The 27,146-nt window shown below is 35.3% G+C and overlaps 1 protein-coding gene across 2 annotated transcripts in view; it reads right to left on the bottom strand.

The window, feature by feature from the left end:
* Positions 1-27,146, bottom strand: part of GRID2 (glutamate ionotropic receptor delta type subunit 2) — a 1,423,646-nt gene that overhangs the window by 380,750 nt on the left and 1,015,750 nt on the right. The gene's annotated exons all lie outside the window — the stretch shown is intronic.

Below are 27,146 nucleotides of genomic sequence, written 5' to 3'. Positions count from 1 at the left end.
GTACAAATATTTTGAAAGGATAGTTTAAGATAAAAGCAGTAAGTGCCTCAGTTCATAAAAGGTACAGAAACACAAGACACCCATGAAAAATTGTTTCCCAACATATATAAAATGTGAAGCTCTATGTAGAAGAAAAAATTGACCCAAAATTCATAAGAGGAAATTATTAGCTATATAAAACAAAAATAAAACTTTTTAAAAAGTAGAAATAGTGATAGAAAGCATAGTATTTATATATGTGCTCCCATTTTTTTCTTTCTATTCCTTATTGCATGTACCTTGTCCAGTATGTGCTATTTAGGACTTAGGACTTAAACCTTAGGCAGCCTTAAAAATATAGTGCAAACTAAATTGCCAACTGGAATATTCTGTGGTTTCATATTGAGAGCATAATTATTTATGAAAATTTTAGTTAGAATATATGTTTCCTTTATAGATATTCTCTATACTCAGGTGTAGATTATGGAATTCTGTATCTTTTTACTTTTACAAATAATACACTTTGGAACTTTGAAGAAATTTATAAACATGCTTGGATAAGAACACATGCTACTCAATTGTACATTCAATAAATTATACTTATTAGTACAGCTTGATGAGAAAGAAACTAATCAGACTTACTGGAAAATAAATATTTTACAAAGTACAAAATTAACACATTTTTAAGGAGTGTTAACTCCTACTCATACACCATCTTCCTCTTTTTCATACGGTTGTGAAGAAGGTACAGTCATAAATACCTACAGTATGTTTTTATCTTACGGGAAATTATTCATTATACAGAATGAAAACCATCCATTTCTGGATAGTGTCATCTCCAGGGATGGAGGACTTTATGGAAGATTTCAACTGACTCTTACTATCAAAGAGAGGCAAAATTATACAGTACTGAATTTTTAAAAAGTTAAACAAACAAAAACAACATACTTTCTGGCAAAACTCAAACCATGCTAACCAAATAGACATTGATCCAGCTGTATCTGCACCCCTGTATTTTAGTGTGAGTACAATTCCTTACCGCACTATTTCCTCAGCCTATCCACCAATTATTCCTTTATAAGTGATTGATAACATGATGGGTTATTAAGCATGAAAACACAAGGACACTGTGCACACTCCTGCTATTACTGTTTCCTCATATGTGGTCCATTGTTATCCTGCATGAATTCTGAAATGGTGAAGTGATTTAATCAAAACATGCTGCTCTGACTGGAAACTGAATCTGAAAAGCTAATATGACATACCATTGGTTTCCTTAGGCACAAAGAAAAACACATTCTTAAAAAAATGATATCAGTTAAAATGAATTTTCTTCATCTACATGACAACATCTGTTGGAGTTATAATGACCCAACGTGACAGTTCAATCTACCTGTCCTAAGTATTTAAGTGGAAAGTGACATATAACAGATACATGATGGATTTTAAACCAAGAATTGGCATGGAAACAACAATTTGCCACTTAAGACAATGCACGATAGCATGAAACTACCTAATAAGCTTTCTGTAGTATAGACAAATCTTTCAAAACTTAGCTATTGTTTCAAGCATTTCTAAATCTATTTCCTTGCAAATACTTTTAGTATTTAAACAAAAGCAATTTGCTATGTACTCTAGCAGCCTTTCTCAGCTGGCATACTTCATTTGAACTACAGAACAACTAAATGACTTTAGTGACCATTTTCTCAATTTTCCCGAGGCTGGTTCATACCTAGTACCAGTCAAGATGCATATAAAATAAGTTAATTAATTATACACAATGGATTATTTAGAAATCAAGACTTAATTCTCTTTGTGAGCAATGATTCTGGGCTAACTACCACAACAAAGATTTCAGTTACAGAAGAATTCATATTCTCCAGGTCAATTTGGATCCTGTGAAATAAACAAGATCCATTAATCAAGACAAAGGGACTTTGGAGTACAAAGATGTGTAAGACATAGTTCCTGTCCATAATTGATACATCTTGTTGGAGAGATAATAAATGAGCATAAGCTAATCAGTCAAGAAAACAACATCCTACAAAACTACACTATATACTGATATGAATGATTACTACATTATAATATGAAGTGATTAAATTGATAAATCATGTTAACATTTGCTAATGCAGAAATGAAATTAAAGAAAAAAAAGAGGTTTTTTAGGTTGTTTTGGAAAAAACATAATTAGGAAAGTGGTGGCATTTGAACTCTGAGTAGGGAGTGAATAAGAACAAAAGATGGCAGAAAAATATATAGCTTGAGGAATAGCAGAAGTAAAAACCCAGGTTTAAGTATGATAAATATAGCAAGTTCTGAGGTGGGAAAGGAATTAAAGGGATGGCAAATGATTCCTGTGGGGAAACGATGAAAATAGGGGTGTATACAGAAAGTGGGAAAAGATTATAAAGGACTCTGAGAGTTTAGGAAATGGATTTAAGACTTGAGATTAGAAAAAGTAAATCTTTTAAAGTGAACACTCATGTGTCCACCACCAATCCTGATAAGGAATATGATGGCTTGCTGTAGGACCTTGGGCAGTAGAGTAACATGACTATCTACAAAGAATGCTATCTACTTACATATTATACTTCTATCTAATGATAAACACTGGCTGAAGGTTATACATATTCTATACATATTTTCATAATGATCTTAAACATTGGGCATTACCATTGAGGCTCTTAGTAATTACTACCATCCTCTGGTCATAAATTGGTATGTGATATACCTACAATTGTATTGCAAAAAGGTCTGTCCATTTCCAGTGCTCTTAAAGCACATGGCATCTGTGATGAAAGCAATATTTATTCAAGATTAGTTTGGAAGCAGAGTGGAAAATGCAATGAAGGGAGAAGACACTAGAGGCACAGAAACCATTTAGGAGGCAATTAAACAAGTCTTTCCATGAATGATGAAGGCCTAAAGGGAAGAGAAAAAGAAAGAGGAAGCGATTAATGAAAGAATTAAGATTTATAGAATAACGAGAAGTAGGATACAATGTCATGGAATCCAAGAGAGGATATACCAACATGGAAGAATCTGTAGTCAGGGCAGTGGAATACAGTAAAGAGGTCAGAATAATAATAAAATAATTATTATAATAATTCCCACTATCAAGTGTGCATATACAGTTCCATTTTCCTGAAAAGTCCTCCTCTGTCTTTTCTAGTTGTCAAATTCCTTGAAGATCCATTTCAAAATTAACTTCCTGGTGAAAAAATTTCTTTGCCATTCCTTGGAAGGACAAATCACTTCTGAGATCCTTAGCATTTATATGTTACTCTTTTTCCATGTTACCTTGTACTGTTACCTTGGTTTACTTGTGTTTTCTTTAATGCTATACAAGGAGAACTTTCAAGACTGGGGCCATCTCTTATATTTATATTAAAATATAAAGTGTATATTTACTTTTTAATTATAAAAGAAATACATAATAATTATGTAAATATCAATACACAGAAAAATAGAAAGGAAAGCACATGTGATGTGTTTTTACTTCCAGCCTTTTTTTTTTAAGATTTTATTTATTTATTTGAGAGAGAGAGAGGAGGAGGAGCAGGGAGAGGAGGAGAGGCAGAGGGAGAAGCAGGCTCCCTGCTGAGTAGGGAGTCTAACCCGGGGTTCAATCCCAGGACCCTGACATCATGACTTGAGCCAAAGGCAGACGCTTACCCGATTGAGCCACCCAGGTACCCTCTTCCATGCTTTTTTAATGTAGAATTTATTTTTTCTTAACTTAGTTGGAATTACAACATTTATAATTTAAATATATATCATATATATGATATTAATATTAATATATAGCCTGGTTGTTATGGGTCCAAACTCTGGAACCAGACTAAGTATAGTTCAAATCCTAGCTTGGTCACTTATACCCGAGTAAGATTCTGAGTACTCTCTTGTCCTCTCCGTGTCTCAGCCTTTGTAACCATGAAATGGGAACTGTAATGCCACCTACTTCAAAGTATTATTATGAAGATTAAATGAATTAATGTAAATTAGCTGTTGTTTTTGTTCTTTTTTTTTTTTTTTTTCCCCCCCTTCATTCTTCCCCTCCTGCTACATTCTTCTTCTTTTTTTCTTTCTTAACATATATTGCATTATTTGTTTCAGAGGTACAGATCTGAGATTCAACAGTCTTGCACTGTTGTTTTTGTTCTTATACCATCTCTTTGGGGGTACAAACAAACCCACTTCCATTTTTATTTGTTGTGGTATTGAATCTAAGCCTTGGTATTTGGCTTGTGAAAGTCTTGATATAGATCAGACACCTCTGACCAAAGTGATTGGTTCAAAGATGGGGGAGCGATACAAACAAAGCCAATCAGAGCCTTCCATTCACCCATTAGATATTTTCTGGAAAAACTGGGTAAGAGGCATTCTCTCTTTTCAGGGATTATTAAATATGAAGGCAGTGTCTAGAGTTGTCGTTTTGTCACCACATGAGGAGAATCTGCCTGAGAAGGAAGCCAAAAAGAGGAAAAACAGAGCTGAGTAATGGAGAAAGGTAGACAGTTCCTTAATGACAATACTTGAGACCCCAAATTCAACTGAACCTGGTGCCTGCTGTTCTCCTGGGCTTCCCAACTACATAATCTAGTAAGGCTCTTTTTTTGCTTAAACTCTGAATTAGGTTTACGTCAAACAACTCTAATAGTCTTGACAAATATGATGCTTTTTGCTTTTAATATTAAAAGATAGATATTTTTTGAATTTTAATTTTGGAATTATCCGCTGTTATGTCGTACTCATAATGGCTCAATAAATACTTTATGAATCAACAATTCAGCGCATCCTCCTATATTATCATAGGAGATATTGCACATTGGTTTCCTAGTTCCAGAGGCATTTGGCTCAATTCTTTAACTATATATGATTATAAAACAAATACAAGTAAATTGTGTCATTTAAAGGAATCAAAGTCTTCAGTTTAAATTAATTTAGTTCATCAAAGGTTTATGAGCATCTACTGTGTACCAGGAACCCTGGAGTAACTGGGGATTATAAAGATAGATTAAGTCCCTGTCCTGCCTTCAAGATAGTCATACATAGCCTAAAAGATAAATCACATAGAACAAATAATTAAACATAATAAATATTACATATGACAAACGCAGTAATAGAGTTACATATAAAGAAATACAAGGATAAAGAGTAAGGATCAGGGAAAACTACAAAGAAAATGTAATATTTGACTTGAGCCTTAATAGTTATGCAGAAAATTTTAAAGTAGAAAATAGAGGGAAGAGCACTCTGGTTTCAGAGAATGACATGTGAAAATGCAGTATATGAAGTGTTCAAAAAACAGTAACAATTCCATGTGACTAGAATATCAAGGAAGTGTGTGTGTGTGTGTGTGTGTGTGTGTGTGCGTGTGTGTATGTGTGTGTAGCATTAAGGAGTAAGAAGAATGTTAAGTGAAAAAGCTACAGATGAGGATAGAGATTAGCAATTTATAAGAAGCCTTGCATGTTATTTAAAAGAAGACTGGTCTACATTTATGTACCTGAAAGCCAGAGAGATTGGTAAGTAGAGAACACCATCTGTGTTTGACAAATACATGTATCTGCTGTTTCTGCAGAAGGTGAGTCGTAGGGTCAAGGATTAAGAAGACAACATCTATTAGAAAGCAACAGCCCTATTATAAATTATTTGGGCTTAACCTAAAGGAATTTCAGTAAGGATTAGCAGAAAGGGGAAGCATTTAAGATCCATTTCAGAAACAGAATCAATAGGCTTCCGTGCCAGATTGCAGAGCAGCATGAAGAGAATGTGCGCTGAGATGGCTATCTGGTTCCTAATATAGAACAAACAGATGGATTACATTTTCATAACCCTATTTTCCTAAAGAGGAAAACACCTTGATTCTGCTATCAATGCTCTTTGTGTTTATAAAATATTTATTACAAGGGAATGAAATGTCCTTGTGCATATATTAATGCAGGGACATAAAACTAATTTTTAAATGCTTAATAGAAAGTGCTCTTATAGTAGGTAGAATTGCAGCTACCCAAAGATATCAAATTCTAATCCCTGGAATTTGTGAATGGAAAAAGAGTCTTTGTAGATATAATTAAAGATCTTTAGATGAGGGCATTATCCTGGATTACATGAGTGGACCCCAAATCCAATGACAACTATCCTTATAAGGGTGAGGCAAAAGGAGATCTGACAGACAGAAGAAAAGGAGGAGGCAATGAGGCCATGAGGCAGAGACTAGAGTGATGCTGCCATAAATCGAAGAATGGAGGCAGTCACCAATGGGTGAGACAAAAAAAAAAAAAGTGGATTCACGTCTCGGGCTTCTAGACAGAATGCAGCCCTGCTGACACCTTGATTTGAAAATTCTGTTTTAAATCAATCAATTTGTGATAATTTGTTAAGGCAACCACAGGAAACTAATATACTCTGTTTAAGTCATGTTTAGGACCTGCCACAAAATCAGAAATGGCACACATGTATGGTATTCAGTAAATGTGTTGAATTAATGTAACCCAAACCTCTCTCTCTCTCTCCCTCTCACTCTTTCAGATGGAATCAAACTTATCTTCTAAGTTATTAAAACTATGCTAACTCACTGACAATGGGAAAGAGCAGGAAATGTCAGATTTTTCCAACTTAATACTTTTGCAGGCTGAATTTATATATAGTAAGAAAAATCCAGTTTAATGATTGTGATAATTTTATTCTTATTCTAACTGAATATTTCATTTACTTAATAGCTGGCTAGCTTTTCTTTAGCTTTAAAACACCTACTTTGATAAAAAAAAAAAAAAATCCACCTACTTTGAAAGTTTATTTTTATACTTAACTATACTTCATCTGGATGTAGTAAAATGTTTTTATCTCTAAAAATAATTTTCCAGTATCTATAGTCTTATCAAATTGTTCCCATAGTTAAGAACATAATTATCTCCCCTTCCTAAAAATTCTCCCTTTCCTGTTCTGCCCAATATCTTCCAGAGATTGCCAGTTTCCTAGTTACGTTTCACATAACTGGTAAGCAATAATTATAGCTTTAATCACATTTTTTGCTAGGAATTCACCATTGCTTTCTCATTTGGGGTTAATTATATCTATTAACTGGACTGAAATGATGTTCTTGCCTTACTGAGACATTATTTAGTTAACCTTGTGTTCTAACTGGTTTTGAGAAATTCTGTAGTTGGAAGATCTTTAAGCATTAACATTTTTTAGAATTCCCTTTTGTGATGAAAGGATGGAATCTTTAAGTAAAATTATATTGTTTTTGTGGTTTTTCTTTAAAAATAAATTCACACATGTGTACAGTTTTTCTGTAATCACTGGTGTCTCCTGATAAATTATCTGTTCTAATTCACTCAACTTCATGTTATTCTTTTTCCAAAAGATGATGAAACATTTAGTGGTAACTCAACCTAAAATCCACACCTACGACATTTAACCGAAGATCTTACTCAATTAGTTCACTGACATTAATCAACACTCTTCTTTGTATGTCCTTTCAACAAGGTTACATTTCATTTAACAGTGTTTTTCAAGCCAACTCAAATTAATTTTGCAATCAAAATTTCACATGGCATTGAATCCAGTACTTTACTAGAAGTCAAGATGCATTACATCTACTCCACTCTGTTTATTTACTAAGGCTGTAAAGCTATCAAAAAAGCAACCAGCTTTGTCTGGCACAATTTGTTCTGTATTAACCTATTTATTCTATTTTTTTCTCATGGCCGTGCTTTTCTTTCTCAGGTTATTTTAAACCAAGCATGTGGCAGCATTTTCAGAACAATTTTCTATTTTTGTACTTTCTTATTTCAATCAATAAGATTAATTACATTTAAGAAATCAATCAGTCATTTTTGTTCAAAACATAAAGAATTTTAGAGATTGAAAAAAGTATTCAACTTAATGTAAAGAGAGGGATCACTTAACTTTTAAGATGGCATCAATTGGTGGACTTAATTTATGGTGACTGGGTCTGAGACTTCATTTAGCACTAGCTGCCTCTGATACAACACCCAAGTATTTTAGAAATTCTCATGGAAGTTTTAACGGAAAAAAAAAAATGCTACAGTTCCCATAACTTGAGTTAGAAAAAGGATATATACTAAATTCTTATAGAATTTCTGTTTACTAAACTGATATTGGCAATGGATTTAAAAGCATATATTTTATCAATATATTTTCCATATGAAATAGGGCAGGGCAGGTTAGTCCAAGGAAACCATAAATATACTTTGATTATCTTTATATTATATAATCCCCTTGATTATGCCTAGCATTAGGACATAAAAATTATTCTAAATATATATGTCTTTATCAGTCATACATATTTTTTTTTCAGTTAGCACAAGAAAAACAGAAATATTCTTTTATTCTCCCTACAAAATATATCCCCTTTGCTTATGACTAATTTTAGGCTGCAAAAGCAATATGAAACAGAAAAGCACTCCTCTATCTTGAGCTATATAACTATCTTCATTCATAACATAGCCCTTGTTCTGCCCCTACCTTCTCAGTTTCTCTTTTTCTGCAAATATACAGCGACTGCTACTCAAATCAGAAGCCATGACAAGGTTAAGGAAGTAGAAGAGGTTAGATGACAATGCGTTTTCACTCTGGAAGACAGCTATTGAGTGATACGGGGTGTAAATGAGGTGGTGTCTGGAATAAATAATCTGTTACAAGTAGACCAACTAAGTTTTGTAAATCTCAGTCCAAAAAAACCCAGACAAGTGGAATGCCTACTCAGTATGGTAGACTTAATTAAATGTTGAGCATACCAACTTGATCTTAAACTAGATCTGAGAAAGAAAAGTTGGCCAAATAGACTATAGGGGAAGTTAAGTATGCTTCATTTTTATCTGTTGACAAAAACAAAGATTGGGCATGCAAACAAACAAACAAATCATTTCACCCTATAGAGATGGGAATATCACCATGAAGTCTCAGAGGTAGCACATACCTCACATAAATATTCTGACTGCATTAGATAAGAACATTATAATAATCTGATTAATGTCTTCCAAACAGTGCAAGCCTTAGTGAAACATCAGTAGTGAACAAAAAGAGAGGACAGGCTAAAAGAAAGGAGAAGATACAAAAGATGAGATGGTATTAAAAAAAAAGAAAAAGAAGGACCTCCCCCACCCACAAAAAAAGAACTTAACTGCAGAACAAAAGTAAAAATTGTTAAGCAGAGTATAAATGACATATTAGGATTATAAATCAGTCACATGAAGAATGAATTTTAAAAACTCTTTGGTAATACAAAGCTAAAGGCAAAAAGGAAAAGAAAGAAAGAAAGAAAGAAAGAAAAAGAAAGAAAAAGAAAGAAAGAAAGAAAGAAAGAAAGAAAGAAAAGAAAGAAAGAAAGAGGGAGAAGGAGAGAAAGAAAGAAGGAAGGAAGGAAGGAAAGAAGGAAAGAAAAAATAAGAAAAAAAAGAAGAAAATAATGAGAAATATGACCTGTAAAGACAAAAATGCAATCTAGGGCTTTTAGATTTTCCAGAAGAAACTGCGTTAATGAAAATAGGTTTAATACCTCAAGAAATAATGGAAGAAAATTTTGCTAAGCCAAGAAAGTTTATATATAAAAAGGTTTTCACCAAGTTACAGGCAAAATTGAATTTTAAAAAGTCCATTTTTAGGCTTAATCTGGTGATTATTTTTAATTTTCAAGTTATAAAAATTTTTCTACATCCATGTAAGCACAAAAACAGATTATTTGCAAAGAAACAAAAATAAAACAGTTTCAGATTTAAATAAAGGTAGCTTCAGTTTTCTTCTCCAAGGCAAATGTCAGATGAAAATGCAAATATGTCTTTAGATTTTTAGAAAAACCCCTCAAGAATGCCAAATTGTTATTCATAAGAAAAGGCAACAGAAAGGATTTTCAAATTGCAATGAATAAAAAATATATATGCTTTTTTTCTACTTTTCTTTTGGCAAGAGAAATCAGCTGAGATAAATGTAGGATGAATCAAAATCTAGAACTAAAGAATGGAAAATATAAAAAGAGATTGGAAGAGAAGCTGGGAAGCAAATACATATATAAAGCCAGGTCTAAGAAAAAGTTATCAGTATCTTTGCAAAACTGGATGCAAAGGAAAAATTCTTGAAAAACATTTTTGAATGAAAAATATTTTTGGATGGATGTATATGATATATATAGAATTATTATCTATCAACTAATGTTTTCTTCCAAAAATACATTTGGAAGTGAGGCAATGAAGAAGAAATAAAGGGTGCCTTAATTTTTATACCTGAAGAGAGACAAAAATAATTGTTTTGGTACTGGATATTATAATTAAGGTATATTAAGTATGTGTTAAAGATTTACTTATTTATTTGAGAGTGAGCGAGCACATGTGAAATTCAGGGGATGGGGTGGAGGGTAGGGGCAGAGGGAGAGGGAGAGAGACAAGTAGACTCCCCACTGAGTGCAGAGCCTGAGGTGGGGCTTGATCCCATGACCCTGAGGTCATGTCTTGAGCTAAAATCAAGAATCAGATGCTTAACTGACAGCCACCCAGACGACCCTAATTTAAGTATATGTTAAATAAACTTAAGGGCGCCTGGGTGGCTCAGTCGTTAAGCGTCTGCCTTCTGCTGGGGTCATAATCCCAGGGTCCTGGGATCGAGTCCCACACTGGGCTCCCTGCTCGGCAGGAAGCCTGCTTCTCCCTCTCCCACTCCCCCTGCTTGTGTTCCCTCTCTCGCTGTGTCTCTCTCTGTCAAATAAATAAATAAAATATTTAAAAAAAATAAATAAACTTAAAAACGTGTACTAGATAAATTAAAAATAGGATTTATACATCCTAAATCATAAAAGAAGATAAATGCATATACTGCGAAAAAGAAATATGAGCATGTAAGGACACACAAAACAGTAACAACAAGACAAGAATTGAGAAAGAACACTTATACTATTGCCAGAGGTATTTTGATTTATATGAATTTGTCTCCCAGCCTCTGCTTAGGATGTAAGAAGCTGGAAAGAGCATTACTCCCTTCCTAACAAGAAAAAAGCAGGGTAATCTACAAAATCATGACTCCTCTCAAGCCCATCTGAGAGCTGAGATCTCAGGTCAACCTCCTGGCCTGAAATACTAGGAACAATAGGCTCCTCCAGTGACAGAGAGGGACATGAGTACTGGCTCAGTACAGGCAGGGCACAGAAGTAAGATGAGGTCACTATAGAAGGGGATAAGAAGATTTCTGCTAATTTTTTAAAACAAATCGCAGAAACCAAGTGTGGGCTTGCAGAATGTGCATAATTTGCATGAAAGGACAGCATAAGAGTATATACTTTGGAGAGTAGAGGACTGAAGGCAGCCAGACTCAGAGGCTGTTTGTTCCCAGCTTGCAGGCTCTTCTCCATGGACTTCACCATGGAGTTTATAAGAAAGACTGGTGACAGAGTGAGAGACCAGAGGAGACTTCTGTCAGGATGCAGTCCAATGGAGGGGAATAGCGTCTGTTGTGGGAAACAGACAAAGCCTCTCCCAGATCTTTCTCTCCTACACCCTTTGTGGAATGAAAGCCTTAAGCCACTGGGAGAAGGGCAGCAGACCCTGTTGTCCGGGCATAGGCGAAAACCCATCGAAACTGAGGAAAGGGTAAAAGAAAAAAAAAATTGCAATCATTCCGGAGGAGTAAAATCTCTCACTAGCGTGAAGCCTGCCAAATATTCAAGGCAAAGTTTGGGCTGTCACTGGGAGGATGGGCAGGATCCCTGAGAAAGCCACATACTCAATCCAGAGACATAGAGCCTGCCTAAGCCTAAAAATGTCTTCCCCACCCTCCACTACCAGACTATCAATTGTTGGATAACAGGTACAGCTCTTTGCCACTCAGGGAGGGGCAAAAGTATTAAAAAAAATACCCTCTCAGAGGCATAGGCTCACAGGGAAACTTACTGTTGAGGAATGGTGAGAAATTCTCTCTAGTGACCCACCCCCCAATGTCAGCACAAGATGTCCTGAGAGGATCTGAAAACCGTGGTGCATTGTATGCAATAAGAAACAACAACTCTTGACTTGATTGATTGATTGATTGAACACCCCACAATAAAAGCCTAGTGGAAGAAGAGGTATGCACATTTCCAGGCATAAATACCATTACCTCAATCTCTACTGTTCTTAAATAATGTCCAACTTACATTCAACTATTATAAAACACATTAAAAAGCAAGGAAAAAAGCTCCAATCACTGAACCAGATACAGATATGACCCAGATGTTGGCATTAAAAAAACAAGATATGTAAAATAACCATGATTAATATAATGAGGCTCTAATGGAAAAAGTGGACAATGTGCATAAACAGATGGGAAATTTTCACAGACAGATATACTATATTAGAAAGAATCAAATGGAAATTATAGAAATGAAAAAAAAAGATAATAATAAAACCCACAGTAATAGAGATGAAAAATGCCCTCGATGGGTTTATTAGTAGATTTGAGCAGCCATGAAAAGACAGTGAACTTAAAGAAAAAAATTACTCAAATCTTAAGAAACCAAACAGCATATAAAAAGGGAAGCAATAGAATAGTTTCTAAAACCTCAGTTTGGAGGCAGATATCTTGTGTTCAAATTCTAGCTCTGCTATTTATTAGCTTTGTGACTTTGAACAACTTACATAAATTCCCTATGCTTCAGCTCTATACCTCAATAACTGAGATCATAATCATGCTTACTTCATAAGGTTCTTGTGAGGACTAGATGAATCACTGCATGTAAAACATTTAATAACTATATATGTACCCACAGCAAGTATCAATAATTGTTAGCTATTATTATTACTGAACAATAAAAAATACACTAGTGCAGCAAAAGTGATGTCAGACAAAATCAAAATCATTTTACCATTAAATATGGTAAAATGTCACAAGAATACAGCTGATAAAACTTCATACAATAAAAAGCACAAATATACAAAGTAAAAATCTCAGGAATACAAAAGAAACACAGAAATATATATAATGAGAGATATACACAAAGAGATATAGACAGAAATGCATATGAGATAGAAAAATTTAGTCATCTATAACTGATAACACAAAAAATAATTATATAAAAATTTGAATAATAGTATAATTAATATAATTGAATTACTAATTATAAAATACATTATATATCCCATAGAGGATATGGCATATTTTTATGCATGGAATATTAACTTTATATTAGTCAACCAAAACAACTGTAAATATTCTGAAATTCTGAGCATGTTACAAAATAGAAAAATGGGATAGTTTACATTGTCTGACAAAATGCAATAACAATAGACATTTAATAACAGATATATTTTTTAATACCTCACACCAGTCAGAATGGCTAAAATTAACAAGTCAGGAAACGACAGATGTTGGTGAGTTTACAGAGAAAGGGGAACCCTCCTACACTGTTGGTGGGAATGCAAGCTGGTGCAGCCACTCTGGAAAACAGTATGGAGGTTCCTCAAAAAGTTGAAATAGAGCTACCCTACAACCCAGCAATTGCACTACTGGGTATTTACCCCAAAGATACAAATGGAGGGATCCGAAGGGGTACGTGCACCCCGATGTTTATAGCAGCAATGTCCACAATAGCCAAACTGTGGAAAGAGCCAAGATGTCCATCAACAGATGAATGGATAAAGAAGATGTGGTGTATATATACAATGGAATATTATGCAGCCATCAAAAAAACCCACGAAATCTTGCCATTTGCAATGACGTGGATGGAACTAGAGGGTATTATGCTAAGCGAAATAAGTCAGTCAGAGAAAGACATGTATCATATGATCTCACTGATATGAGGAACTCTTAATCTCAGGAAACAAACTGAGGGTTGCTGGTGTGGTGGGGGGGTGGGAGGGATGGAGTGGCTGGGTGATAGACATTGGCAAGGGTATGTGCTATGATGAGCACTGTGAATTGTGTAAGACTGTTGAATCACAGACCTGTACCTCTGAAACAAATAATACATTATATGTTAAAAAAAAATAAAAGAAGAAGATGGTAGGAAGGGATAAATGAAGGGGGGGAAATCGGAGGGGGAGATGAACCATGACAGACTATGGACTCTGAGAAACAAACTGAGGGTTCTGGAGGGGAGGGGGTGGGGGGATGGGTTAGCCTGGTGATGGGTATTAAAGAGGGCACGTATTGAATGGAGCACTGGGTGTTACACGCAAACAATGAATCATGGAACACTACATCAAAAACTAATGATGTAATGTATGGTGATTAACATAACATAATAAAATTAAATTAAAAAAATAAAAAAATAAAAAAAATTACTAACAGAAAATTTAAATGAAGATCTCTACCAAAAAAATTAATTGCTATAAAGGGATATCCCACATATTTAGAAAATAGAAAAATTGGCACTACAAAAGAAAACTTACAGGGGAAAGCCAAAATGATATCAGATGAATATTCAAGTAAGTATCATTTTTAAGTACAGCAAAATGAAAATAAATGGACTAAGAATCCCACTTAAGAAGCCAGAAAGGGTAGCAAAATAAATTCTTTGAATAGGACATATAAAAGAAAGAATCAAAAACTAATAGTTAGCAAAAGGAACACAGAACTAATATGAATAAATCTGAAAACTGGTTCTTTTAAATTATTAATAAAATGGACATGTTTTTATAAGATCATTTAAGAATGCGGAAGGAACACAAAAATGAACAACTTTAAAAATGAAATATCATCATAGCCATAAAGAAGTTTTGTCATTAAGTAGGAACAAAGCTCTGTTAATGAATTTAAAAATCTTCATTAAAGAATTCTATTATTATGGATGGCTTACATTGCAAAGACTTTCTTAAGAAGACTTGAGAATAGATCACAGATACACTTTGGAGCAGATGATCTCTACACCGTTTAAAAAATTGTCAAGAATAGGGAAGAAGTAATTTTTTCTGTGAGGATTTGATTGTATTACTGGCCCTAATTTTTCATATGTCTCTGTATTTGTGTCCTCTGTTCGCACCTCCCCATGCTCACTCTTGGCTTGGCTGTCATCTGTTTATCCAATGGAACAGCAGCAAACTTAATGCCAGCAAAAGCTTTCAAAGGCACATGCAGGGTTCAGCTTTCTTGGACCCCTGCCTGAAGGAACCAGATTGCTGGAGGGATGTGCGAGACACATGAAGGAGAGATGAATTAATCCAGCTGAGCATTTCTTATATCAGCCTTCTCTCAGGTGACCTGCCAACTGACCCAAATGATACACAAGCCTAGCTGAGGTAAGCCAAGCCATATCCACATAAGCAGAACCAACCCACCAATCCATATACTCATGAAAAATAATAAATGGTGTTGTTTAAGCACTGATTTAGAGATGATTTCTTATACAGCCTTATTATGATAATAGCTAACTAATATTCTTCCTAATTGTTCAGTCTGATCAATATAAACCAGACATCAAAATCTGACAAAAATAGCAATTATAGACTGTTTACTGAATTTAAATTAATATACAGTATATAAAAAACATGGGAGGCAGCTAAAGTTTTGGCAACTGATAAATCCATTTCCTTAAATGCCATTATGATTGGGAGAATAAAAATGAAAATAATGAACTAAGTGTTCAATTCAGTAATTTGGGAAAAGCGTCATAAAACCAATTTCCCTAAAGGAAGCAAACAATAATAAAAGCAGAAACCAACATATTAGAAGTTCTTAAAGTAGAATTAATAATTAAAATAAAAATTTAGAGGAAAAAAATACACATTAATATAACCCAAAATAAGAACATGAAGAAGTAAAATAGATTTTAATGAAGTTGGAGAAGTGGGCTAGTGCTGTTGATTTTAAGTACATTATGAGTCATATTCAAGATTTCAAAGTTGATAAGAGTGGTAGAGGGAAGACATTGAAATTGAAACACTTATTTTGGCAGAAAGTGGCAAGTACCTCACCCATAGAAGATGCTCAATAAATATGTGTTAAATTAATGAAAGATGGTAAGCAGATGAGTTCACATTTAATGAAATATTTTAAATGTTAATGATTTTATGTTATTGTAAATTATGTTTCCATTTTATAAAGCTCTTCCTGGGTATAGTTTGAAAAACTTTGAAAAAGTCATGATGTTCTGGGTAATGGTTAATGGGGACAGCAGTGGAATTTGAGAGAAGGAAATAAATTGGAGCTATAGGTAAAAGAATCACTAGGTAGTGGTGACTTCTTGGTTGTGAGCAATAATCTAGTGTGACAAATCTGGGTTTAATGCCTTGAGTCTATTTACAGATAAAAAGTCCATTTACTAAGAAGTGATGTAGTTGTCATTAGCGCCCTTTACCAACTATTGTGTTCCTGTCTTCTTCAAGTTGCACTGTAGGATCATGCTCTCTTGTGTCTCAGTGGTCGAGTACTGCCATTTAGAATAATTCTGGCTAAGCAATTGTGCAATGAATTAAAATGTGTCACTTTCAGGATGAAAATTTCTTTGTTGATGCAAGGGCCTGCAGAGCTCTCTCTTCATTAAACTGTTGAGATTACAAACTAGTTCTAGGCAGTGATTGTTCTGTTAACCTACGGGCTAAAGGCAGCCACAGTCGTTGTTTTTGTTTTTTCTTTAACTCTCCTAATTAAGGGGTGGAGCTTAGTTTTCCATTCTGAATTACAGGATTGACTGCTTAACTAAGAGAATGTAGCAGAAATGATGCTGTGCCAATTTCAGATCTAGTTTTAAAGGGAATTGACAACTCCACATCCTCCCTTTTGGAACATTTGCTCTTGGGACATGACCTGTAGAACCCTGCTGCCATGCTATGAGAAGCTCAAGCCACATAAACAGACTACATATAGGTCTTCCAGCAGGTAGTCTCACTCGAGCTTCCAGCCAATTTTAAGCATCAGTTGCTAGCCATCTGAGTGGCCTGTGTTGGACAACCCAGCCAAATCAGTACCTCAGATGACTATAGCCCCAGCAGGTATCATATGGAGTGGAAGATTCCCATTGAGTCCGTTCAACCCACAGAACCATGAGAGGTAATAACATGACTGTTGTGTTAAGTCACAAAATGTTGGGTGGTTTGTTACACAGAAAGAAATAACTGAGACAACCTGGATCTTGGAATAAGAATGTTGATGACATGGAGCAGAGACCACTCTCCCCAGACTATTCTTACAAAGCACAAGGAAGAAATAAACCTTTGTTGTGTTAAGCCCTTGAGATTTTCAGGTGTTGTTTATAATAAAATAACCCAGCCTAACCTGACTGATAAATGCAGGATATGCCATACTGTAAAAGTAACAAATTTTCTTGGAAATTTGAAAATAAGCTCATTTTTATACCTAAGGGGCAACCAAGTAAAGATGTCCAGAGGCATATGGATCTTACACATAGGAAATCTAGTGTCACTCTATAGGCTTTTATTAAAGATGTATATATTGATGAACCACCCTAGGAAAGTATATGATCTGGACTTTACAGTGATTTTAGTGTAGTTGAAGACCACATTAAATTTTTGAAGCCTTGACTTTTGAATTATAAATCATTATTATAACTATATAAAACAACTGTGAAACAGAAATTAGTAAAGTATAATCTTCATCCTCAGGGACACTCAGCTTCTCCAATCCATACTAATCCATAATGCAACCTTTTTCATTAAAAAAAAAGTTGTTTTTTCCTTTTTCCTATTATGTTTCATCTTATATTCAGTCCTTTCTGCAGCCTGAAGATTCTGTCATTCCCAACTTCATATCAACTAAATATTTGATCAGCATGACACAATCTATGTTTCAATAATTAGTTTAATGTCTTAAATAGTATAAGATTCTTCAATTGATTACTGAAAATTAGATTATGAACAAATTCTGAACACTAGTTAGGGATACACAGGACAATATGAGCTCAACATGAACAGGTTATACCAAATAACCTCATCTAAAATCACATGGTGTCACTGGACAGGTAGATTTGGGGACTAAAGATACCCCCTTACATTGAAAGTGTCTTCTCTTCTTTATAATTGTGGAAAGATCACCAACCTTGTAGAATTGCTTCAAGGAGTAGCTGAGTTGATAATTTGTACAGTGTTTGGCATACATAAGTGTTTATTCAGGAACTGGAATAAACCAGTACTAATTCAGCAATGTCAATTTCAAGTGCTCACAATAATACAGGGTGTAATCAAAGTTGATAGGTACATTCTCTTATACATAGGATTCATTTTCTTTCTACAGTGAAAGTTATCCTCTTTCCTGACTAAAGAAAAGAAGCTAAATGAAGTAGAGAACCATGGCTTTCCCTTTATCATCTGTTAATATGTCACCTTCAGTCCCAAGCAGTAGACCTTCTTCTTTTTATTATCCTTCTTGATTTAAACATGATTTTTAGGATTCCTTTTTGTTTCCTTTGGAATTTTTCTCAATTCCATTTGTGCTTTAAACTAACTGGAAATTTTCTTAGGTGTATGAATTATTATTCTGTCATCATTCTTGCTTATATACCACTACTTCCTTTATTTTACATGTTCTACATTCGTCGGCAAGCTCCCTGGGTAGCTGCACTGATTTCTTTAGGGACCCCAACATTTTCTTCTTCATCAGGGCCATCTGTGATTGTATGGTCTGAAGTCCATTTGTGATAGTCTCTCTTCTCTTTTGTGGCATCTTCACTTTATTAATATATAGACTTCTAACCATTCTTTCTCTAAGCTTTCTGAAATATGGATTTTTAACATCTAGCAGGTTCCAACTCTGTGTACTGTTTTTTTTTCCTGGTTGTTCACACTGCAGGATTGAATAATTAATTTTTTTCAGGGTTCCTGACATTTTTTCTTCTTTAATAAGTTCTTCTCTGTTGGTAGGAGTTAGGTCTAGTGACAGGTCCCCCTATTAAGTTTAGAATTGATCCAAATATCTGGTTTCCACAGAATGTTCTCAAGAATGAATAATGGAATCCCCAATAACTATTGTTTTACGTCAAAGTCAGTTTGATAACAAGAATATATTGACTCTTGTCTTCCAGCTCATCTGGCTCCCTGAAGTATATCCAAATGTGGCAACATTTCTGCTCCACTCTCCTTTGAACCTCACCCAGACGCTATCATGTTTTCATGATTTTCACAGGAAGCTCTTCACAACTCTTCCCTTCTTGTGTGCTTCTGTTGACCACAATATATCCTTGCTATGGATACTTAAATTCTGATAAATTGATGGGGTAGAGAGTCAGGGAGGCAAGACTGAAATTAGGGTAGCTAGTAAAGCTTTATTTCAAACATCTTCATTGTACACTGTCTGGACTAACACTATTTTATTTTTTAAAGATTTATTTATTTATTTGAAGCGGGGGGAGGGGGCAGAGAGTCTTAAGCAGCCTCCACACAGAGCGCGGAGCCCGATGTAGGGCTTGATCTCACAACCCTGAAATCACTACCTGAGCTGAAACCGAGAGTCAGGCGCTTAACTGACTGTGCCACCCAGGCGCCCCGTGGACTAACTACTAATATTTTAAATAACAGTAACAAGAATGGTCTTGCTATATAGAAATACATTCCCTTTTGCTCCATTTTCTTCATCCCTATACGGGAGAACCATTCTGCTGCCCACAAATAAAGTATTTATAGAATGAAATTGAATGCATCAGGCCATAAAGCTCTTTGTCATTTATTACTAAGACAACCCAATAGATAGTAGAGTGTGGGGCTCTGGACCCAGACTGTCTGATTTATATCCCAGATGCACCACTAACTAGTTGTATAACTCTGGTAGATTACTTAACTTCTCTCTGAGTTAGCTTACTTATCCATCCAATGAGGATAATTATAGACTCACATTCATAAGATTAAATAAGTTAATATACATAAAATGCTAGAGCATGCCTGCATATGATGAGGGCTATCATTTCTATCTGACAAGTGTGCTTGGCTTAGAATTGGCAGCATGCAGTGATAGAACGACTGACTGCAAGCTTCAGAGTTGGGTATTAAGTCCTCCTTGGTCTTGCTATTTATTAGCTATATGGCCTTAGGGAATGATTTCATATTCAAGCTTGTTGTCTTTCCTGTAAAATGAGGATGAAAGTATATCACAGGATTGATGTGAGCATCGATGTGGGTGTGGCAGAGAAGATGTGGAGCACAGGATAGACACCCTTCCTTTGGGAGTGGTTAATGTGTTTAAGACTCTCCCTGCCCTCAAGGAGTTTTATATAATGTTTGGGAGGCAGCACTGGGTCATGATTAAGTTTTGCTCCGAAGTTAGATAGATTTAGGTTTCTTTTTTTTTTAAGTTCTTATTTCTACAATTTATTTTATTTTATTTATTTGAGAGAGAGAGAGCACACGCAGGCAGAGCTGCAGAGGGAGAGGGAGAGAGAGAAGCAGACTCTCCGCTGAGCAGGGAACCCCACACGGGGCTTGATCCCAGGATCCCAGGACCCCAGGATCATGACCTGAGCTGAAGGCAGACACTTAACCAACTGGGCCACCCAGGCGCCCCATAGATTTACGTTTCAATTTCTTACCAGCTATGAAAATTTGGGAAACTACTGAAACTCTCTGAGTCTCTTATTCCTATTCCTTATCTATAAAATGGATATTCACTTGACATTGTGAGAATTAAGTGAAATAATCTAAACAGAGAATTTAGCATGATGCCTGGAGCATCACAGTTGCTCTCCCTATTTTCATGGACTTGTCTCCATTGTCATGAAAGCAATTTCTGACTAAAACTTGTAAATTTGCCTACAAGGATAAAATACACTAAATAATGGACATCAAATTTCTGGTTGGTTTGATAGTTACATTTCCAAGTATAAATGAATAATTCAGAATTTTATTGTACATATCAGCTTCTGCGCATGTCAATAGCCTCAATCAGTCTCAAAAGGCTGATCCACTTCGTTTTATAAGTTTCAGTCATAGAATCTGCAAAGATGTGGATCAGATGCTGGGGTTTTGTTTTGTTTTCGTTTTAAGATTTTATTTATTTATTTATTTATTTATTTGAGAGAGAGAGAGAGAGAGAGAGAGAGACAGCACCATGGGTGGAAAGGGGCACAGAGAGAGGGAGAAGCAGACTTCCCGCTGAAAAGGGAGCCCAGACCAGGGTTCGATCACCAACTGAGCCACCAAGGTGCCCCCGGATGCTGGGGTTTTGTGACAATAGTGTATGCTGTCACTCTGTGAGTCCTTATTTGGTAGAGAGCTGGATTTCCCAGCAAACTCCACCACAGCCAAATAACTACATCATTGAGGAGTGAAGTACTTGTATGTATAAACATAACTGCATTTCCAACAGTTTTAAAAGGTGATGAATATTAATAGATTATTATGGTTACAATTATTTCAATAGAGACTAGGATTTGATTTCTGGTTCTGTCAATTACTAGGTATAAGACTTTATACTGAACTCCCTGGTCTTCAAAAACTGTGTGTATTAGCCCCTACATTAAAGAACTATTATGAAAATTAAAATATAAAGTATGTGAATGCAACTAGACTATACATGTTCCAGTCCATTTTTTAATAACTACCTACCTTATATTATTTACCACTTAAACTGTTTGCTGATTACTCTACAAAATAATTTATGAAGCTTTAATCCAAATCTGTTTCTTATCCCCTTACTATAGTTTACTGACTTTTCACTCTGGGAAGCTACCAGTGTTTCATATTCTCGTTCTCATCTTCCCTAATGGTCCTTGACAAAGCCTTGGACGGACATTGCAAGAAAGTCACTGGAAAAAATACCATGTGTAATGGTAGCTTCTGGAAACAGAAAGTTCTTTGGGACCACGAAAGCTTGGGTTTTATTGAGGTGATTAGGGAGAGAGGTGGTTGGACATGTTGTTGGGAACAGTTAAGGAAGGCCACAGACACAATGCTAGGAAGTTTGTCCTTTATCTTGCAGGCTGTGGGTAGTCTGTTGGGTGTTTTCACAGGACAATAACAGACTTTTCCTAGAAAACTTAAATTTCTTTTTTTAAAGATTTTATTTATTTATTTGAGAGAGAGAGAGAGTGAGAGAGAGAGCGCAAGAGGGGGTAGGGTTAGAGGGAGAAGCAGACTCCCTGCCGAGCAGGGAGCCCAATGTGGGACTCAATCCAGGGACTCCAGGATCATGACCTGAGCCGAAGGCAGTCGCTTAACCAACTGAGCCACCCAGGCGCCCGAAAACTTAAATTTCTGCTGATGTCTCAGTATGCTATATATGCCAGTCTTTAGTAATTTCCTAAAATCACCTTGATTTTCCTATAAAAGGAATTGATCTACCTGGCTCGGCAGAAGATATAAAATGTTCTGAGCACAGTGTGTGTGTAATGTGCCACCAATACCTGGTCTTTCTCAAGTCAACACACATCAGATTATAAAGATGCCCTCTTCAAGTCATCTTTGTCATTTTTTTTAAAGGACTATAAGTCATTTTAATACTCCCTCTCCTGTTCCTATTAATTTCTTACATTTATTTATTCCATTATAGTCAAGGTACAACATTAGTTTACTTAGCTGTGTTTAAGCCATAGGGAAGACCTTTTTGTACTTGTTGCATTAAGATTTTTAGTTCATTTGTTTTATGTTTTCAAGCAAACCACTGCATTTGAAATAACTCTGGTCTGCAACACAGAAAGTTGGATGCTCATTCTAGTCTGTTCACATTCAGTGGCTCTTGGCAAACTATACACTATCCAGGAGCTTCATTTTTCTTCTGTGTAAATGGAGTACAATTAGGATATCATTTATGACTCCTCAATCTTTAACATTCTGTTTTTCTGGTATGTGCAAGATTCTGCTAAATTCTATGGGGATAGAAGGAAGTAAGTTTTGTACATTTTTTTTTCAGCATGCTCTCTTTATTTGAGAATATTATCCATATAATTTTTATAAATGGAGACAAAAAATATAGAAATTATTAAGAAATATGGCAAAATGAGTAGTCATTTATTCATCCAAGCATTAGCACTTATGAAAAAGAAAAAAAATGCAGTTTTCTGTTCCCTCAAGATTATTCAGTTGAAAATAGGCTTGGAGAGCCCATTTTTTGGACAGCTACAAGTAATGGAGTAGACAGGAAACTGTAATAATGCATTAGACTTTCAAGGGTACTGTGTTGGAGATAGGGTGTATTTCATTTTCATGTGAAAATGATGATATACATGCACATTTTTTACATATAATTTGTGACATCCTCCTATAATTTTCACATGATAATGAAGTGCATGTGTGAAACTGTACCTATATATATAAAGAAGCATTACTATTCTTATTGGGCTCTGACAATTATTCCTCTTCTGTCATACTGACTGCATCATCTGTCAAGTAAAAGTGTGAGTGAAATTTGCTTTTAAAGAGAGTTTCAGCAGCAATAAAGCAGAGTATCTATAATACATACATACATACATACATACACATATACATACATGCATACATAATCATTCACTCAGAGGGCAGGCCCTTGCCTGAGTCTGACAGTTAACCATTATTGTTCATTCTCTGTAGCTTTCCATGTAGAGTCCGTCCTTTACAATTTGTGTGTGTGTGTGTCTGAGCATATATAAGGAATAAAAGATTAAATTTACTGCTTTATAAAACCAACCATCTTTTTATGTTTTCTTGGATTTTTACCCACCCCCCCCCCAGATGTAGCTGGTCTTTATCCATACTGGCAAATACCCAAAAAATTCTGAGCAGAGGCTCAGTAGAATGACCATTGCTTTGGTGCCTCTGTGGGAGCTGTCCATGAGAACCAATGTCCCAGAAACTTAGAGATACTGCAACACGGTCAGGGGCCTCATCTTTAGCAGAATAATTTGGGAAGGCCAGTCCAGGAGATGGTATTTATCCACTTTCCAAAGCATAGGTGGGGGTCATGAGTCCAGCGGCATTAGTTATGATTTAAACACTTTGCTTTAGCCATTTTCATTAACTGCAATGACACTAACTATAAATTATTCACTTTATTTGCACTTCACTGCGCTTCTAATATGTAATCATGACCTACAAATTTGAATCCAAATTTAAGAAGCTCGTTTTACAAATAGATACATATTTCACTTTCGGTTCTGGTTCAAACACGTGTTGCTATCTATTTTGTTGAACATTTAGGGTATAGAATGGATTTAACCAGATATTATTCTTTATTACCTATGTGCACCTGGTAATTATTTTCTTGTCAAAATATTTTAACACTGTATTATATCAAATAATGTTTAGAATAGTCCTACTTGAAAAAGATAAACAATGTAGCAGATACATGAGGAGAAAATTTCATGCATAAATACAAACCAAAATGCTAGCACTTGAAGATGCTTTCTTAGCAAGTCCTTCTGCTTTCACAGAAATTTTAGTCAAACTAAGCATACAATTTTCTGGTTTATAGATTTAAACATTTCTCAACTCTACAGAGACTCCGATTATCATGGCATGTTAAAGCTCCAACAACTCTGCTCCCCAAGACTGTGGTTGACCTACATTTTAGACACACAAAAACTAGGAAAAGCCTTCAAATCATAAATTTTAAATACTGTCCAAAGTAGAAATCAACCTTTATTTTTAAACAGAGAAGCAGTATAGGGTGGTGATTAAGTGGCAGGCTCTGGAGCCAGACTGCCTGGGACAGAATCCAGCCCCTTTTACTGACTTAGTGACCTTGGGCAAGTCATAAAACCTATCATACCTGTTTGCTCATATGTAAAATGAGAATAATACAGGGTTGTTAATTAGTAATAACTGTTTCCTCATATGTAAAATAAGAGTAATACAGGGTTGCTAATTAGCAATAACTGTTTCCTCGTATGTAAAATGAGAGTAATAAAGGGTTGTTAATCAGTAATAAATCAATACATATAAGGGAAGTGCTTATATGAATACCTGGCATACAATGAGATCAATAGAAATACTTGTTATTATAATAATTATTATTGCTATCTTAGTATAGTGCTCAAGGTAAATGCCTAGCACCATGATGAAAACTGGCTATAAAACGAATCACTTGCTTCGTAAACACCACAAATGGGGGGTACAATGGCCTTGCTTTTTCTGAAAATCTAACAAAACATAATGTAGTGACCTATCATTTGTTACTGTAGTTTTTTTGGCGTACAATAACTATATTTCATTCACACAAATAGTAACGTGGGCCTTTTTTAACTGTCATAAAATCATGTTTCAATGTCCTTATGAAAGAAATGTGTAGGGAAAAAAACTATCAAAATATTAACCCTGATGGCTTACTGTAGACTACCAAGAAAAACCAGTAAAAAATGTTTTAAATATTTAAGTACTACAAAGTGATTATTTAAAAAAACAAAACAACAACAACAATAAAAAACTTGGGACATATTCTAAGAGGACCTAAATTAATCTAGCTTCACATTGTAGTGTGAAAGTTAGATTCTACTCCTGAGGCCATAAACCAAGGTGGATTGAGGTGGGGTGAAAGCAAGGAGAAAGCTAGCAGAAAGCTGGCGCAAAAACGGCACAGAAACTAGTGAAGGCGTTCGAGGTCAAACTCCACAGACAGCTCAGAAGTAGTGGTGGTGATGGAGGGAAAGACTTGCCACCAGGTCACTGGTAATCAAGAAGCGGAGCCCCATAGATGCCAGCTTAGGCAAACAGGCAGGCGAGCGCACCAACGATGTCAACTCCGTAAGCTCACCAGGGAGGTGTTCTTTATCAAAACCTAGTGACTCCTTCTTGTGAATTCTTAAACAGAACAGGGAAGAGGTTTGACAGGTTTGTAATATTCTCACATTTATCTAAGGCTTATCCAGTCTATTCACATCTCTCTGACATTGACATTATGCTAAAAATCTGTTGAGCTGAGATTCACTTAGGCAAGTTTAATTACAGGAGCCTCCCCCCCCCCCCCCCGCCTTGTCTGTGGCTTCACCTTCTACAGTTCCACAGGTTGGAAGGGGGGTAGCGTACTGTGCAGAGGCTTTGAGACAAGGGAGAGCTTCGTGTGTTTAATATAATATTGTATTTCAAAAACCTACCAAACATTTTTTATTTTTACCATTTAGATGAAGAATGAGAATAAAGCAATCAATGACATGAGACAGATAAAGATACATCAGTCAGCAAATTTACATGGAAAGTTTTCTTATTATATTATTAGCCATTTAACTTTTAGTGACTGTTTTCAACTTGAAGGACTCCGAAAGATGATTGCATCTTAAATCTTTCCCAATATGTTTTTCATCACATATCTTCCTGGAACATCTCAGAAAATGAGTGTCTTATAAAACATACGGTTGAATGTGGATGAGAAGCTGAGCAAAGAAAGGCTATCTTTCATTCAGAGGAACTCCAAATTCCTTACAAAACCTGATACAATTAGTAAGTCATTATGTTCCATCTTTTCTTTTTCATATAAAATAAATGAAGTAAACACATCTAAATTTCAAGTGGTCAAACATGAATGAAAACCAGAGGCTAACACTTTTTTTTTTTTAAGATATGTCTCTCTATGTTGTTATGAATTAAAAATTGAGTCCTCTTTGAAGTCCCTCTTGAGTCCCTTTTGAGTCCCTTTCCCCAGGAAAGATTTCAGTAATTTTTAATTAAATTCATGAAAATTATAACCTCTTGACAACTGCCATTTGCTTCCAACATTCCACCACAGTGGGTATTTAATAACCTACTTTTAAATTTTGTTGACATCAACATCCGATCGATGCCTGAAATAAAAGCATCTTCAAAATACTTTAGAAATACATTTGAAAGGCACAGGTTTCACAGAATATCCAAATCTTGCTCAGTGAAATGTTTGGGGTGAGGAGGAAAGAGGAGAACTCAAAAAACCCACATCTACAGATCTCCTGCCTTAAAGGAGTCTCTTTCCATATAGAAGACAGTAGTTTCAACAACAACAGAGACCTCAAGATGAATATCACATTAGCAAAATTTAATCTCAGGTGTTTAGCAAACACAAGAGTGTGTGGTCAAGGCTTATAAGATGCTATTTGGCAAATCTATTATTTGATATGTCAAGGTGTGGTCCCCAAATTTTTGGATTTTATTAATTAGTACATGTCTTCTCTCTCTCTTTTAATTATTTTTCTTTTTTACTTTTGACCCCCTTGAAAAGGTATGAAGAGGATCTATTGATTCTTAACACTAATTTTTATAATGATTATAAGGAAACTTCTAATATTAATGAGTAGGGGAACACATACACACACACACACTCACACACACATTTGGGAGGGCAATAGTTGCAAAACT

The sequence above is a fragment of the Halichoerus grypus genome, chromosome 3 (assembly GCF_964656455.1).
Source record: "Halichoerus grypus chromosome 3, mHalGry1.hap1.1, whole genome shotgun sequence".
NCBI classification, from domain to species: domain Eukaryota; kingdom Metazoa; phylum Chordata; class Mammalia; order Carnivora; family Phocidae; genus Halichoerus; species Halichoerus grypus.
The sequence above is the reverse complement of the archived record's forward strand: the minus strand, read 5'-3'. Positions and strand labels throughout refer to the sequence as shown.